Here is a 12,476-nt window from a genome sequence, read left to right as displayed (position 1 = left end):
AGCACTCACTTTCCATTTACCCCACCTGCAATAAAAAGACATGCAATTGTCCCCAATGCATAAAAATTGAAATACTAGAGTGGTAGGTGAAGCAAACCTGGGGCGCGAAGCGCCGACGATCAGCAAGTTGGTGGGTCCGGTTCCCCGGAACCCACTTCCTCTGTAATCTGGACACCCTTAGTGGTGTCCTCAGCAACAACAACACTATCAGTAGTGCCTTCCACTATCTCCACAGTTCGGGAGCAAGATGCCCCAATCGCTAACGCTCCTGCTCTCATTTGGCGCGCCTCCTCCTCAGCAAGCGAGGCTCTCCTCGCAGCCTCCATCTCACGGCGCTCCTTCTTCCGTGCTCGCGCCTCATCCTCCGCTCGACCCCTACGCCTCTTGGAATGATCTCGAGGGGGAGGTGGTGGAATCTCTGAGGTGGCGAATAGGGCCGCCAATACTGTGTCTTCAGCAGGCTCGACAGAAGGGGCCTCAGACTCAGGCACCCTAGCCTCTAAGATCATGTCAATATATGCGCGAAGACTATCGGCCGCAGCCTGAAGGGTTGACACATCCACCGGAGGAGCTGGCCGGGCTAGCACCCGCAACTCAAAAGCGTCCAAGCGCAGGTGAACCTCAGCAATCTTCCGCTATGTGTGCTGGACCATTTACCGCTCCAAGCGCTCTTTTGCCTCGGTAATAGACCTCTGCATCCACGACTAAATATGATGCAGAAGTATAGCCATTTGCGCCTCTAATTTTTGGACCCTAACAAGCAGTACCAGAGCGGGTAAAGAGGCTGCGCGAGAGGAGCTCGGGACAGTGCTACTACCCGGGATAGACTCGACCGGGGTAGTGTCAGTGGAAGCCTCCTACGTAGCCATGCGGGCCTGGTCTACCGTATCAGCCAGATCGTCAGCAAGTGGGGGCATCTCTTGACGGGGCCCTCTGCATCGAGCCAACTCATTGGCCTCATCTCTGATGAGGCCGACATCAATAGTGTCCAGAGGGGTCTTGAGCTGATCAACGTGCTATATAGACACACCTGCGGACCTGCAGAGAGAAAAGATTATGCACGGGAAAGGGTAAGTAGTTGTGACCTTAAAATCCCTCTCATGCATGAATGCCTGTAGAAGCCACGCAAAATCCACCTCGAACCCGGCTATCATCGCCGCCATCAGTACTGCTTGATCCCATGTGACGATATTATCGACAGCTGTGGGGGAAAGGCAGTGGCAGACAATCAACCACAAAAACTTTGCCATGAAAGTCAGGTTGGCCTTCTTGATGGCCCCCTTCGGCTTGGTCACCCAGTCGGCACCCTCTCCATCAATGGACAAGTGCAGGGCCATCTACCTCTTGGTGGTCTCTCTCAGTGATGGCTCACGCAGGATTGGCCATCTTTAACAATCTGCCATCGGTAGTCAAACTCGGCAGTGAGAGGGGTCCGATTAGCATTAACACCCTCTCCATATAGAAACTGGCGGATAGCAAGTAGGGAAATATCGACCTGAACGCCCCAGTGGGGCCTATTTGGCGGGGGCAGCCCGCCTATCAATCTATGATCGGAGAGTCGTTATGTAGGATGCATAGAACTCTCGGACCAACTCTTCACTATAACATCCCAACAAACGTGCTGTCCACTCCAGTCGATGTCTTGTGAAGAGATTGTGGATCTCAGGCATCGTCGTGAGACTCCCTGTAAGGACCCGCCGCTCCAATGTGAGTGTTCGAGTCATAACTCATTTGTCATTCAGGAACTTTGCATCGGAGTAGACTTGAAATTGCCCGTCGACACACCACCGGTTGGGCTGGTCAGTAGCCGGGGTAAGGGCATGAGCTGGTGAACCGGGTGTGGATTTCGAACTATCAGCCTCATCAGACGAGGCCGACGCTGCAGCTGTGGCGGGTGCGAGAACCTCAGTTGAGCCGGAGGCTTCCTCCAACCACGAAACTCCTAAGGAGCCGACACTGCTTCTTCATTGGTGGCTGACCCAGAAGGTATGCCGGTCAGTGTGCGCTCCTCATCAGACTGGGAGGCAGTGACTACGCCGGACGCCACTTTTTTGGGTGTGGCTATGGACGCACGTGCAACATGGGAAGGGGTGGAAGTGCCTGGGGGCACGTTCTCGGGGTCACGCTCATCATCAGAGCCAATGATAAGGCGGGTAGACGGGGCGACAGACTTTGATCGCCCGCGTGCATAGACTCGATCTTGTTTTGGTGCCATAGTAGATAGTACCTGTAAAGGATCAATATTAGCACTAGAAGTAGCTAACAAGACAAGCAAAACCATACAAAAAAATTAAACCAAAACGACATTTCTATAGTAAAAGTGAAACACGACGGGCCAGGTGACGACTCGTCGTGACTATGACGGACCGTCATAGGGTCCGTCATATCTTACTTAGACTTTGTTTATATGGAGAACCATGAAGGAGAGTCTCTGATAAGTATGACGATATGTTCAGGAGGGACCGTCACAAGTACGACGATCCGTCGTAGGTGTCCGTCAGAGGACAGTTAAAAAATATGGAGACCCTTAGAAGAGGGGTCTTTGACCATCATAACGGTCATGCAGGACGGACCGTCATGGGTATGACGGTCCGTCGTACTTGTCCGTTTGAGGACACTTAAGAAAATAGAGAGAGACCCTTAGGAACAGGGTCTCTGACAACCAAAACGGTTGTGCAGGACGGGCCGTCGTAGGTATGACAGGCCGTCACATGTGTCCGTTGGAGGACACTTAGAAAAAGGGAGAGACCCTCAGAGATAGGGTCTCTAACAACAAGAACGGTTGTGCAGGATGGACCGTCGTGGGTATGACGGTCCGTCGCATGTGTCTGTTGGAGGACACTTGCATAAAATTGGACAGTGGGGTGTTAGGGCTTTTGGAATGGACCCTACGACGGTCCGTCGTGGGTACGACGATCCATCATCGGGGTCTCATTCTGTAAATCAGTGATAGAACTGGGGGTGCCCCGTTCATCCCTATGACTATATTGAATTGATAGTGTTTAAACCTACATTTTTCTAACCCAAATAACTAGTAAACTAGCAATGCTAAAGCACCTATTTCTAGGGTTTTAAACACGGCTATTTTGAAGATTTTTAACCTAGGTTAGACAGAATTTTATATAAAAGAAATGAACATCTCAAGAAGAACTACGCTAGTACTAATTGATAAACAAAAATGCAATATAAATGAGTACAAATTTGAGACACATACCTGAGAATTTGAGAAAAATGAGAGGGAAAGGTACTTGATGATAAAGTAGACACCCACAGCAGCAGCTCTCCTACTAGTAGATGATGGCTTTTAGAATTTTGGAAAATATGGGGAAAATGATCGGTTGAAGAGAGAGATGATTTTGGAAGTTGAAAAGGGAGGGAAATAGGAGGAAGAGAATGGGGTGAAATAAAGGGTTGGGGGTTTTAAATGTTGAATTTTTATAAAAAACCTCCAGTCGGGTCGGGTATGCCTCATTAAAGACGCGACGATTCCACAACGACGGTCCGTCTCATATGTGACGGTTCGTCGTTGGTTCTGTCGCGTGTGCCCTAGTTTGAAAGTAATGAAAAGACGTACCTGGCACGATGGATTCATGCGACGGTCCATCACAGTTGAAACGGTCCATCGTTCTATCCGTCAGTGACTGCTGCAGAGTAATTTTCTGCAGAATTTCCTAGTGATGTGCCTGCAAATAAAAAATCCATTAGTAGAAAATGCTACCATTACTAGAAATAAAAACTATAAGTATTGGGTTGCCTCCCAACAAGCGCCTATTTAACATCGCGGCACGACTGAGGACACTTGATTACTCAGCCTTCATCAAGATCGTATACCTCTGTCACTTCATTCACCGATGCAGTATGCCCAAAATAGAGTTTTATTCGTTCTCTATTCACCTTAAACCGCACTCCCTCCTTGGTTTTTAACTCAACTTCTCCATGAGGGAATACTTGGGCGATAAAATAAGGGCCAGTCTGTTTGGACTTGAGCTTGCCCGGAAGACAAGGCAGCCCAGATCTATCTAAAAGTACAAATTCCCCAACCATAAACTCTTGTTTTTCACTTTTTTCTTCATTCTCCTTCTTCATCTTTTCTTTGTGGGATATGACTGATACCAATTGGAGCTCACCGCTCTGCCTCATGGTCCTTCAAACGTTGAAGGTCGCTTCTTCATTGTTCAACCGAAATTTCATCTGCCCTTTTTCCATATCAAAACGACTCTACCTGTAGCAAGGAATGACCTCCCAAGAATAATAGGCACTTCAAAATAAACTTCATAATCAAGAATAACAAAATCTGCCAGAAATATGAATGACTCCACTTTTACTAGCACATCATGGAGTATCCCTATAGGCCTTTTCACTATTCGATCAGCCATCAGTAGCCGCATCGCAGTGGGTTTTGGGTCACCCAAACCCAACTTCTTGTAAATCGAGAGGGGCATGAGATTTATGCTTGCCCCAGATCACATAATGCTTTCACAAAATGTAATGACCCGACTGTACAAGGAATAGTGAACGCACCCGGATCTTCTTTCTTTTGTACGAGAGATCTTGTATCAATAGCACTACAATGCTGCAGTCTATCATCATCATCGAAAGTGACCGATCTTTTTTTTGTAACCAGATCTTTCATAAACTTGGCATAACCGGGCATTTGTTCAAGAGATTTTACCAAAGGGACATTGATAGAAAGCTGCTTCAGCATTGTTATAAAACGCCGATATTTACAATTCTCGGTCTTTTTCACTAATATCTGAGGGAAGGGTGGTGGTGGTTTAGGCATGGGAATTACCTTCATAGGGACTTCTGCATCTTTTCCAGTGCTCTCTTCTGCTTCACCACTACCCTTTACCATCTTATCATCGTCCTTTCTCACGTTTTCCTCATTAGACGGCATAGGTGGGTCAATGGTTTGCTTGCCACCATGAGTGGTGATTGCCATACAGTGTGCGTCATTTTTCGGATTTTGGACAGTGTTGTTAGGAAGAGTGCCCGATTGCCGTGTGGTCACAGTCTCAGATAATTGGGACATTTGCAACTCGATTCGCTTAATCGATATTGCATGTGTATCAATTTTTTGCCCAATACCTGCTAAATCACACCTTAACTCTTTAATGTGCTCATCACTAGCATCGAACCTCCTCATCATTTTGTGCAACATATCTTCAACTCATGCCATACTATCTTCACCATCCCTAGCATTAATTTCACGATTTTGAGAAGGGACATAGGGCCCATTCCTATCATTTTTGTTACCGTAGTTACCTTTGTTGAAGTTGTTGTCGCGGTTGTAATTTCCATCTCGGACATAATGACCCTCACAGTTGTAGTTACGATAGATCCGACCTTGGTTCCCTTGACCTTGGCGCCAATTATCCTGATTTGAGCCTTGTGCGCTCGGTCGAAAACCCCCCGTCTGCTCATTTACTGCATAGGTGTCCTCCGCATAATAACATTTGTCATTAGGTGGCGGTGGTTTTGACAAGCAGTTGACTGCATTTATCTTTTCTACACCCCCAGTGACATGTTTTAGTACTAACCCAAGCTCACTTTTCATCTGAGTCATTTCTTCACGAATCTCATCTGTGGCTGGGTTGTGAGTGGACTGTACTGCGAAGATATTTCTCCCGGTATCTGTTTTCCTAGTACTCCAAGCTTTATTATTCTGGGAGATTTTCTCTAATTTTTCAGCAATCTCAGCATAAGGCCCTCCCCATAAGATCCACCTACTATAGTGTCCAACACCGCTTTATTGTTATCATCCTGTCCCTGATAGAAGTATTCCTTCAGTGACTGATCATCTATACGGTGATTTGGGACACTTCTCAAGAACGAGGTGAATCTATCCCAAGAACTACTTACTGACTCTCCTGGTAGTGCCACAAAGTTGTTCACTCTGTCTTTGTGGTTTAGTTTCTTGGAGACCGGATAGTAGCGTGCTAAGAAGACATCCCTTAGTTGGTCCCAAGTGAAAATTGAGTTTTAAGGGAGCTTAGTGAACAATATAGTAGCCTCTCCCGTCAATGAGAGAGGAAACACTCTAAGCCCTATTACATCTAAGTCCAAGTCAGGCCTCCCTACACAGCTTTTACACACTGCCCTTACCTTAGCTATATGGGCATGTGAATCCTCAGAAGGTAGCCCTGAAAACAAACCTTGGGAAGTGAGCATTTGCATCAGGCTACTAGTTACCACAAAAGTATGGCCTGGTGGTAAAGGAGGCAAGACAAGTGGCCCATTAGAGTATGCTATGTTGTCATAGCCTCTGTAGTATGCTTGGGGCCATGGAGCGGGATTTTGTCCCTCCGTTGGTGTTCACCCAGAGCATCGGGTAACAACTGACCACGAACATCAACCGGAGCTGAGATGTTCTGGTTTGGATCATCATCATTGATGCCCAAGTTTCAATTCATGTTGCGTAGTGTACGCTCTAATTCGTGATCGTAGGGAAACAAGGGTTCTCTTCCTCTCCGTGTATTTGGCATACAAGGAGGTTGGTTCTGCACAAATCAAAAACAATAAAGCAAAGTAAAATCAAGAAAATATCAACTAAACTATAGTAATAAGTTTAAGTTAATCTAAAAGCTACTTTCCCCGGCAACGGCGCCAAAATTTGATACGCTCAAACTTACTTCTCAAATAAGAAGTAAAGCGGTCGTGTCAAGTAAATAGCCCAACTAGTGAGGTTGGGATCGTTCCACCGAGGAAAATAGTTTAGAATTAACTTCAATCTATTATTACTATTGTTCGGTCAATTACTTCCTTTGAAAGCAAAAACAATAAAAGGGGGGTTTTCTATTTCTAAATAAATGAAACTAACTAGCGCAATTGAAAGAGACACTTAACATCTTCGAATGTTGGATTTTAATCAATTAATCAAAGTAACTAGGGTTTACGTGTTCCCCACAAGTTCATAACTTGATAATTCTAACTATAACAATTCTTTCCTAGTATCTTGCATGCAAAGTGATAAATTATGTATTTCTAAATCCTTGGTCTGGCATCGAGAAAATTTCACTCCGCACCTTGGTCCGGCTACGTGTGTTGCTATCCTAACCCTTATCTTTACCTCATATTAAGCATTGTATTCGATTTTGACAAAGTTATTACCTCATACCAATGAATACTAGCCTATTAGATAGTGTACACTAAATCTATGTTGATAATTCTTTCCTATTATCTACCTCCTTGGTACGACAAGTAGCATTAAGGCGAGTTCTAACGTTGGCCATTCGTTAAAAAGACTTCTAAGTGAAAGAATTATTAATACATGCAAGACACTATTCTAAAATTGTTATTTTAGTTATGTTTTACCTCATTATTTGCCTTATGGTTCCCACAACCCTAGTTATGGAGTTTAGTTACCCATAGTCATAATCACAATATTCAAATATATGATATAAGAATTCATGTACTTACTTCAATGAGAAAGAGTAAAATCCAAAAGTTTGCTTGATTAATCAACAAAAATCACCAACAATCACTTACAAGAATCTCAAAGTAACCAAGAATCTCACAAAAAGTCTAATGATAATCAAAGGCCTAACAAACTAATCAGAGTCTCACCTAATAATACAGAGTCTAACCTTAAAAACGAGGTTTTTCGAACTATTTATAGAAAATAAAAAACCTAAGTAAACAAAGATTCTATTTGCTGGAAATCTGTCAAAACGCAACTGGGTCGACGGACCTCACGACGGATCATCGTGGTCACAACGGACTGTCACGGACTCTGTCGTCCCATACTTGTGCAATTTCTTCTGCTTCTCTCTTCATTACCCTCGACGACAAGTATGACGGATCTTTACAGGCACAACGGTCCGTCGAGGGTCTTCGTTCCAAAACACTTAAACTCTTGGAATATGGGTACTGAAACTACTTCTCTGAACTTCATGACGAACCTGCAGGACGGACCGTCATAGACACGATGGACCGTCATGGACTCCGTAACCCCACACTTGGTCAGACTTCCCCATCTTCCTTGAGCAGCTACACTACGCTACCACCTACGGACCGTCACAAGCTCCGTAGGTGGTCTCTTCTGCATTACTTCCCTCAAAAAACCTCCGCATTCATCTTTGGACAGATTTCTTGCAAATAAGGAGAAAATTATATAAAAATTAGCACAAAAAGGCTTTTGGACACACTAAACTTAAGGGAAAAGTATTAATAATACCGTGAAACCATGGTATATCAGAAGGTCATGGAGTTATTACTGATAGAATAAATTCAGAGGTTAGTTTAACACAGACTTACGTTGATTTATACACCAACAATCCTATCAGTTTGGTCGGAATGAATTTAGAGTGAGTTGTTAATGAGAATAGTGAAGGAGATAATAATGTAATATGTGACCATTCCAACCTATTTGTAGCTGAGAATCAGATTTACAATAATAGCGAAACACTTAAGGAAATTATGAGGCATGTTGGATTTGTTGAAAAAATCAATTTTCATGTAGCGCGTTGTAATTTGATTTGTTTTTCTATATAAAATATAAATGTATATTTTCTTATTTTTGAAATAGTTATCACCTGAATTATATTTCTGATACTTGTTCTTGGATGATGAGGACATCTAGTTTGAATAAAATAAATTTATTCAAAGTTAGGAAATATAATGCTCAACAAACTTGTTCTATTAGAGATAGAGTGTATGCAAGACGTCAGGGGATAACTGAAGTTGTACCTGTCTTGATAATGGAGAAGTATATTGATCCATCTACAGTATACACTCCAAAGGATATAGCTACTGATATGTTGAAATTGCATGGCATTTCGCTAACATATATATATATATATATATATATAAGGTTAATATCTATATGTTTTATTTAAGCCATGTTATATATTCAAAATTAACTATTATACAATTGAAATTTTTGGTATAATGTATATATACACTTGTACATATATAGTTAAAACACTAAGGGGTCGTTTGGTTACTGTATAAGAGACATCTTATTCATGTATAAAAAGTTGTATTGGTTTTATTATGTTTGGTAAAAGTTTTGTATTAGTTATAAAAGTCAACATAACTTATATCATGTTTGGTTGCCTTTTTGTAGTCCTACATAATTAATACCACCATAACTTATGAAAGAATCTATGTATAAAGTTATGCAAGATAGAATGTGGAATAAGTTATGTGAATATTAGTTATACATAGCTAATGATATGCTCAAATTTACTTCTCGAAAACAAGTAAAAGCGATTGTATCAAGTAAAAAGTCCAACTATGAGGTTGGAGTCGATCCTATGAGGAAAATGATTTAGACTTAACTTTAACCTACTATTACTTTTATTTAGTTATGTCCTTTCCAAGAAACAAGTAACAAAAGGGAGGTTTTAAGCAATAAGTGTATTAACTATTTCTAAGTAAATAAGTAACAGGTTCAAAGATTTAATTTTTATCAAGTAATGAGAGTAATTAGGGCTTAAGTGTTCCCCACAGGTTCATAATGCGGTAATTCTAGCTATAACAATCCTTTCCTAGTATCTTACATGCAAAGTGACAAGTTATGTATCCCTAATTCCTTGGTCCGACAACTAGGAAATTTCACTGCGCACCTTGGTCCGGCTACGTGTGTATCCTTTACTAAACCTTACCTTTACCTCATATTAATCATCATAATCAATGTTTGACTTAGTTGTTACTTCACACCAATCGATACTAGCATAATAGATAGTGTATACTAAATCTACGTTGATAATTCTTTTCTTATTATCTACCTCCTTGATCTGGAAAGTAGCAACAAGGCAAGTTCTAACGCGTGAACTCGTCAAAAAGACTTCTAAATGAAAGAATTATCAATACATGCAAGACACTATTCGAGAATTGTTATTTTAGCTAGGTTTTACCTTGTTATTTACTCATGGTTCCCACAACCCTAGTTATGGAGTTTGGTTACCCATGTTAATAATCACACAATTCACATTAATTAGATAAGAATTCATGCACTTACTTTGATGAGTTTGAAGAAAATTCAGAAGATTACTTGAATTAATCAAAAACTTGCAACAAACGATTCCGGAAAATAAAGTATTTTTCACAAAATCCAAAACTTTAACAGTTAGAACAATAAAACTAGCAAAAATCCCATAGTCTAACCCCAAAAATGAGGTTTTTACAAGTATTTATAATAATTGAATCCTAACAAAAGAGGAAAATCTATTTAAGGAAAATCTTCCCAAAAATCGCGTCTGAGTTGACGACTGGAGCGGCGTACCGTCGAGGTCATGACCCTCTGTCGAGACCCTCCGTCGTTCCATACTCAAAAAAATTTTTCTGCTGCTTTCTTCACCAACTTTCTGTTACCATCAATGGACATGGATGACGGTCCGTTGCATGCACGACGGTCCGTCAGTGGCTTCTATTCTTTCATACTTAGAATCCATTGAAGATGGGTACTGCTACTTTCTATTAACATTGACGGATGTGCAGGGTTGTCCGTCATGGCTATGATGGTCCGTTGAGAGCCTCCATAACTCACACTTGGTCAGAATTCCCCAACTTCCTTTAACAGTCTTTTTCTCCATATGAGGTGGCCACCTACAGACCATCGAGGTCACGATGGACTGTTGATGGCTCCGTAGTCGTCACTTCTGCAATTTTCAGCACAATTATCCCACGTTCTCTTTCTTGACAGATTTCCTACAAACAAAGAGAAAACTACATTAAAACCAACACAAAAAGGCCTTAGACACACACTAAACTTAAGGAAAAAGCATTGAAAGTACCGTGAAACCACAATACATCAACACCCTCAACTTAAATTCGTTGTTTGTCCTCAAGCGACGCACTATGACTCACCACAAAATCTTTGTACAAAAGTATCCTTATTTTAGCCTTTTGCAATCATCTGGCTATCAATCTCGATTATTTTCACATTGATTTATGCATGCTATCACTATTTGGATTGGTCATGTGGATCAGTCCATGACACAGACTGACCACACACCAACACCTATCTTCTTTGATCTCTCACTAAGGTACCAGTTTTTCGATATTGCAAATAGTGTCCTCACTTTAAAGAAAATCCTCATTTTTCACACAATGATTTCAGTTTGAGTATAATGATTATTTTTCAACACTCACTCTCAAAAAAACTTCTCACCTCATTTATACTTGTTGTCATAGGCTTGCCCTTATTTTCACTACTTTAAGTTTACCATAATGCACTCTTAGCATCATGATAGGACTTTTTTATCTTGTAACTTAGGCTCAGGGTCAGGTAGGGTACATTTAGATATATTTTAGTGACTTGTTTCCTTCCTTGACAAAACGGCTAAGCATCCTACCTTTTGATCGTTTTATCCACCCTTTTCTCAATTTTCTTTAACCTTGCTATTCTCCCTTCTTTTTCCTTTTGTATAAGTGACTCTTCTCTTTTATTGTATATATATATTTTTTAAAATTTTCAAAATTTTTTTTTACTTTGCTTTCAACTTTTCTTGAATCACTTTTCTTTTGTTCTTTCTCTCTCTTTATTCTTTCAACCCCACTTTCCGGAGTATTCCTCATAATAGCCACCCTCAACTCATGGCTTTTCCATGAGTTAAGGTACACAATACCCAAAGTTGGGTCAGGGCCACGACACTGTTATTTTCTGCATTAGCCACCCTCAACTTATGCTTTTGGCATTAGCTCAGGTGCACATGTGCAAGGAGGGACCAGAGCCAACACATTGTTCCCAGAAAAGATCAGTTGGAGTGAAAAATAAAGGTCTATTTTAAGCTCAAAACATTTGGATAAAGAAGAGATTACTTTCATTCGGGTTTTCTGTTATTTAGGCTAAAGATTGGCTATATTGAACAAGGGCCTATGATACTTTCCTAATTGTCTATTACGACTTACTTCTAGCAGGACAAACCAGGAAAGTTGTAGCTCAGTACAAATAGTGGACTATTCAAATTTTCCTCAAACTCACTTGAGATCTCATTACTCTACCAGATTATCAACACCTAGTTCGAGTCTTAGATTTAGGATCATGCAGTGGTGTATCTCTATGTCATGTTTAGAGCCACACATTTATCAGTTATTATGCCTAGTCATGCAACATTTTCTTTTAATCAGGTATCATATTGTTTAGCCATCATGCTTCAGATTCCATTTCTATAATATGTACCAAATATACCAACATGCCGGTTCAGCAATAAAAATAACCAGTCTCTTGGGGGAAAAATAACACAGGCAAGAAAACCCCAAGAGAGGATCGTGAGTTGGGCTACTCAGACTTCACCCTAGCACTCACTTTCCATTTACCCCAACCCCAACAAAAATACATGAAATTGTCTGTAATGCATAAAAGTACATAAAATAAGGTGGTAAGTTAAGCAAACCTGAGGTGTAAAGCGCCGGCGATCAACAAGCAGGCGGGTCTGGTTGCTTGGAACCGCTCCTTGTGTAGTCGAGACACCTTCAGTAATGTCCTCAGCAATAACAGCAACAACAATAGTGCTCCTCTCAGCCTCATC

Source organism: Solanum lycopersicum, chromosome 10 (assembly GCF_036512215.1).
Source record: "Solanum lycopersicum chromosome 10, SLM_r2.1".
Classification (NCBI taxonomy): domain Eukaryota; kingdom Viridiplantae; phylum Streptophyta; class Magnoliopsida; order Solanales; family Solanaceae; genus Solanum; species Solanum lycopersicum.
The sequence above is the reverse complement of the archived record's forward strand: the minus strand, read 5'-3'. Positions refer to the sequence as shown.